At 38.8% G+C, this 6,368-nt stretch overlaps 1 non-coding gene across 1 annotated transcript; it reads right to left on the bottom strand.

Annotated features, from left to right (window-relative positions):
- Positions 1-2,792: 2,792 nt before the first annotated feature.
- Positions 2,793-2,921, bottom strand: LOC115835306. Its single transcript, XR_004030294.1, has one exon. It is a non-coding gene; the product is annotated as a small nucleolar RNA SNORA9 (small nucleolar RNA).
- Positions 2,922-6,368: the final 3,447 nt, after the last annotated feature.

The following is a 6,368-nucleotide window of genomic DNA, read 5'->3' as shown; positions in this document are numbered from 1 at the left end:
GATCTAAAATTCTTGTCAAATACCTTCAGCTAGCTCTCATACATCTGTCCTGGGATAGCTGGCTATTACTTCAGGCTCAACATATATGATGCTTAAATTGTCATCTTGGTCTCATTGCTGTCTCCTAATTTCTGTCACTGTCTCAGTTTTTACCTTGACTTTATCTTTGGCTTTATCTTTGTTTTCTCTATCTTTATTCTCTATATTCAACTACTCACCAGTTCTGCTTTATTCTTCCTGCACTTTTTTTTCAGAGTCTTGCTCTGTTGCCCAGGCTGGAGTGCAGTGGCACGATCTCGGCTCACTGCAACCTCTGCCTCCTGGGTTCAAGTGTTTCCTTTGCCTCATCCTCCCGAGTAGCTGGGACTACAGGTGCGAGCCACCACACCTGGGCTAATTTTTGTATTTTTAGTAGAGACGGGGGTTTCACCATGTTGGCCAGGATGGTCTCAATCTCCTAACCTCGTGATCCACCCACCTCCTAACGTGTTGGGATTACAGGCGTAAACCACTGCACCCAGCCCACAGTTTTTAACTTTATCCTGAAAAGATGCAAACTGAGATTCTCATGAATAGTGGACATACTTTCCATTTAATGATTAGGTCCTTTCTGAAAAGATTGATTAAACTGTTTATATCTAAATGAGAAATGCTATTGTGTTCTCTGCTACAATGCCTTGCACACAAAAGGCACTAAATAAATATTTGTTGAATGATTTGAGTTCACTTTGAATATTGAGTATTAGCATACAAGTCTGTAGTAGTTTATTGTTTAATTTCATCCTAACATAGGCTTAGGAGGAAAAAACAGTGAGAATTTGAGAAAAGATACAAGAATGTGTAGTTAACTTTTTCTAGCATGTACCACATACAGATGTCTTAAAAATTTAAATTACAATCTGTGCTTTCTTTTCAAACCTTATGTTTAAAAGGTTTTAAAAATTTAAAATGTGTCTAGTAGTGCTTACATTTGATATCAAATGGAAGTGACTAATAATTCCATGTTCTCTGAATTCTTGATTTGTTTCCTGTGTCAGAGATTTGAGACTATTAAGAGACGATTAAGGGAGGATATCCTTGAAGTCTCCTTCACACCAAGAATCTCCCTTTTTTTTGGTTCACTTAACTTAATGTGGGAGTTGCTTGTGATATTTTCTACATTTCACCTTCTGAGGTTATAGGCCCCATTCATATGCCATATCTCCCTCTCAGATGAGTAAGTATGACTTTTATGAATTTTCTTCACTTGTAGAATTTAATTTACATGAATAATTAGGAAAGGACCAAGTGAAATTTCTCTCTCCCTAGGCAAACAATCTTGTTAATAAAATCGACTGCAAACTTTTCCTTTAATTTTTTTTATATCTTTAAATTTATTGCTTGCTACAAAGAAGCAAAATAAAAAGAAATATAGGGCGCTACAGCATACTGCTATTTTGCATATTGATATCTGAATAATTACCTTAGGGCATATTGAATTATAATATGAAATACTATTCCCTCAAGACATTATCTTAAAATATTTTACTTATTTAGCATACAGTTCAATATTTTAGAATTATGTAGAGAGTATAGTTGTTAACTGACATGGAATGTGCTGGCAGAAACAAAAAATTCGAGGGACCTAATAGGGAAAAGGAATTGTTCTTGGAATGTTACAGTATTTAAATACTGTTGCAATATAGCTGGTCAATTATAATAGCCAACGTTGTAAGAGAAGAAGGTTGTAATTCTGTATAGGTGGTTAATATGTGCATATTTTTCCTTTAAAGTGTATTTCACATGGAGTTTGTTTGATATTCAGACCTGTAATCATGTATTTTACAGTTCCCTTTGCACACAGCCAGCAGTGGGGTATTCTTTTACAATACAAAGGCTGGAAATAGATACCAAAAGAATAGTGCCCAAAAATGAAGAACTGTAGTTTCTGGAGGAAAATGCTCATAATGTGACCCAGTAGTCAGCTTAGGAATTGAACACCACAAAACATGGTGTGGAAGGCAGGTTGGTCTGGTATTATGTACTCTGGTGCCTGCATCTTAGTTGCTATGATGAGTCTAGCTGAGATGTGTGTTCTCTAACAGCCTAGACCAGAAGGAAAGTCCACCAATGACAGAAACACTGTGGCCAAGCTGGACATAGTGAGGCTTTAGTGTAGCTTTGAGTTTTGTGATTCCACTGACTGTGTGACTGTGACCACGTTATTTAAACTCTTTAACTCCCCATTTCCTTACCTGTAAAACTAACTGTGTGAATTAAATGGAATCATGCCAGAAAAGTACATGTTTTGTTTCCTGATGTTATTATTATTGTTGCTGTAATGAGGCCAGATCTTTATATTCCTAGAAACAAATGTACTACTGGTATACTGTTAATTGAAATTGTTAAAACCTGAAACTGAGGCTGAGATGGGAAGATTGCTTCAGACCAGGAGTTCAGGGCCAGCCTGGGCAACAAGCAAAAGACCCTGTCTCCATTGAAAAATCAAAAACATTAGCTGGGAATGGTACTGCATGCCTGTAGTCCCAGCTACTTGGGAGGCTGAGGTAGGAGGATTGCTTGAGCCCAGGAATTCGAGGCTACCATGAGCCATGATGGCATCAATGCAGACCAGCCTGGGCAACAGACCCTGTCTCTAAAAAAGAAAAGAAAAGACTAAAGAAAACAAATCAAACCCAAACAAAAAACCAGCATTGATTCCAGAAGAAAAGATAAAATGAAAACAAATCTTTATTTTATATGTGAATTCATGAAGTGTGTTTTCTTTTCTTTTTTTTCATTTTTTTTCAAGCAATTGTCTGAAATTTCTATAACCTTGCTCTGGATGGAGCAGGACAAACCCTCAACCATTTCAATACTGTTCTGGCAAGCAGTGTAGGAATGCACACGTCACCAGACCCACGCACACTGGAGGCTTGCCAGTATTTGCTTTTAAAACTGTTTTTGATATGCCTTCTTTTAGAAAATTAAAGATTATGCATATTTGTTTATAAAACAGTTTTTGTCATGAGGCCATTTTGTGACCAAGAATGTATCTTACTCACCTTGTTTATCATAAAATTGGCCAGTTTCTATGTGTTAAAACACTGAACTAGCTATGTCTCACTTTCTGCTGTTTGAAGGGAACAGGACTGTTACCCCAATTTTGCAGATGAAGAAACCTACATACAGATTAAACAATGTGATTGATATTTTATGCCAGGTTAATGGCAAAGCAAAAATGGGATTGAGCTTCTTTCTATCCTTGATCTCATAGGCTTTATCACATTTCATGTTGTCACTATAAAAAAGAACCTCAGGCTGTTTGTAAGCATGAGGAACTAAGTGATGGGTATTTAGCGTCTCTTGTGCTAACTGACCAAAAACTGAATTGACTTCTACTACATTATCAAATTATTTTTACAAAATGGGTATATTGGACTTTCTCATCTATTAATGCTATTGCCAGTGCCTTCTCAATTGCAACAGCAAGATGGCAAAAGAAAATGTAAGTTGTCATGTATTAAAAATCAATTGAAATGACGTTTCAACCTTCAATTGCAGCAAATTCTTTGAGAGAAGGAAATGAAATCCTCACGATAGCAGTGATAGTGATGTCCGTTGCTGCTTTTCTAATTAATTAAATGCATGATTCTTAAGCCCTGCCAAGTGTATATTTTTATTTTGCTATCTGAATGTCCCCTTTCTTTGACCTTTCCTCACTTTTCTGTACCTCATTTCTTATGCACCTGCTCCATCTCTGGCTTAGCTCCTTTTGTCGCAGAGGAAATGTATTCTAAATTAATTTATACTTAGGTTATTTAAACATTTTCATATTAATTGAAGACCAAGTAATGCTAGATCCAAAGAAATAAATCCCTAATAGTGTGATTTCAGGCACCGTGCTACTTGAATGGGAAAAATATTTTGCTGCTGGCATGGTCTTTAGGAACACCTCAGATCACACCCACTTTCTTTCTCTATAAGGCTGTCTCTGCTTTTATTTTTTTCCTAGGTAGATGTGTTTGACTGTGATTCTAGAGAGATGCTTATTTGGCACAGGTTCCCAATCTAATGAGGAATGAGAACTTGTGGTTAACTATTATTTTAGAAGAATGACTAAAGTGCAAAGTCAGCAGAGTAGGGACTAATGAAATAGGCCTATATGTAGATGGAGAAGGCTTGGCAGATACATGAAATGGGTTAAAGGCCATGCTCTCAGAGAGTAATATGAAGGCAGCCATGAAAATGGGTGGCAAGTTCAGAAGCTGTCCAAAGTCTGATGTGGTGGACATGTGTGGAGATAGATGGGAATGACTGCTTGAAACCAGATTGTGGAGGATTTTAAACACCATTGCAAAGCATTTGGACTTGAGTCTGTAGACAATGGAGCTCTGCAAGATTCTTCAATTTGTGTCTCCATAGACACTTGACCTCTTCACAGGAGCTCTGCAGTACCCCAGAATGGCAGGAAAAGTATATTTGGAATCAGAATACTTGAATTCAAAACCTCTTAAAGACTGTATGATCTTGGGCAAGTAATTAAAACAGAACTGGTGACTGAGTCCTCTTGCTTGTCAAAAGTCCTTTGACAGTGTTGCATATTGGAGTTCAAGTTGATATGGTCCAATTAAGTAGGTTGTGACAATGCATGCTAGAGCCAGGGTTTGGAACTAATCCATTTCAAGAGGGTGGGTGATATGGTTGAGCTTTGTGTCCCAATCCAAATCTCATCTTGAATTGTAATCCCCATAATCCTCATGTGTCAAGGGAGAGACCAGGTGGAGGTAATTGAATCATGGGTGCAGCTTCCCCCATGCTGTTCTTGTGATAGTGAGCGAGTTTTCACAAGATCAGATGGTTTAAAAAGGGGTTCTTTTCCCTTTGCTTGGCACTTCTCCCTCCTGCTGCCTTGTGAAGAAGGTGCTTTGCTTCCCCTTTGTCTTCTGCTATGATTGTAAGTTTCCTGAGGCCTCCCCAGACATGCTGAACTGAGAGTCAATTAAACCTCTTTCCTTTATAAATTACTCCATCTTGGGCAGTTCTTTATAGCAGTATGAAAACAGACTAATGCAGTGGGGCATGAGTGAAGCACGGGAGCTGGAGAAAGCCTCTTTTGGTGGGCAGATCAGATGATCTAGAAGATATGGCAATAGATAGCAACTCAAATCTCATCTCCTCTGTAAAACAATCCTCAAGTCAGTTATTGGCGGCCATCTCTGGGCTTCCAAAGCTTGTTCTATATGCCTTTATTATAGTAATGTTGGCTTGGTATTGATTATATGCATATTGTATTTTTTTTTTTTTTTTTTTGAGACGAAGTCTTGCTCTGTCGCCTAGGCTGGAGTGCAGTGGCGTGATCTCAGCTCACTACAAGCTCTGCCTCCCAGGTTCACGCCATTCTCCTGCCTCAGCCTCCCTAGTAGCTGGGACTGCAGGCACCGACCACCACGCCTGGCTAATTTTTTGTATTTTTAGTAGAGACGGGGTTTCACTGTGTTAGCCGGGTTGGTCTCGATATCCTGACCTCGTGATCTGCCCGCCTCGGCCTCCCAAAGTGCTGGGATTACAGATGTGAGCCACCGTGCCCTGCCTTTCAAACTAAGTAATAGAAAATCTCCAGAAACCCAGGTATCTTTTTTCTTGTTAGATTGATTCTTCTTGTTCTGCTGAGAAGCCTCTTGGCTTCCCTGTCCCAAGACATGACAACTCAAAATTTATAGGATTTGCAGTTCTAACCACTGACAGTGACTAATTGGCTGTCTAAGAATCTCAGTTTCAGATTCTCTAGAGAAAGCATAGCTTGTGGGTCAATCAGATTTCAGATGTCTATCCCAGTCCAGTCCACTTTGTCCAGGGGAACGGAGTCACATAATCCCTATCTGTCTGCACAGGACCACACTGTGAATGGGGAACAGTTCTCAGGGCAGGGAAAACCAGTGCCTGGGATGGACATGTACTATAAAGGGTTTCCACTACATTGATTTTATGCTTCTTCAAGGCTAGGGACTGTGTTTCATTGATATTTTTGTCACTAGCACTTTGTGTACCATTTTGTACATATCTAATAAGCATTGATACATTTTCGTTGAATAAATAAATCACTCCTGGCTAAGATCAGAATTGCTCTTAACAATAATTAATATTTTCAGAGATTTTTATATAAAACACTTTCACAATCCATTCATTATATCCTCCCAATGATCTTGTGAGTGACTAGGTTTATAATTCATTTTTGAGAGGAGGAACTGAGGCTACAGATCATGAACCAAGTGACAATGTGGAACACACCAGAGTTGAGCCATATTGAGGCCTGGAGAACCAGTTACACGAATACTGGAAAAGTATAGTTTGGATGTGAGGGTCTGGTTCAGGGCAGCACCAGTGTG

This window comes from Nomascus leucogenys, chromosome 5, assembly GCF_006542625.1.
Source record: "Nomascus leucogenys isolate Asia chromosome 5, Asia_NLE_v1, whole genome shotgun sequence".
Taxonomy (NCBI): Eukaryota; Metazoa; Chordata; class Mammalia; order Primates; family Hylobatidae; genus Nomascus; species Nomascus leucogenys.
This window is presented reverse-complemented; position numbering and strand designations above follow the sequence as displayed.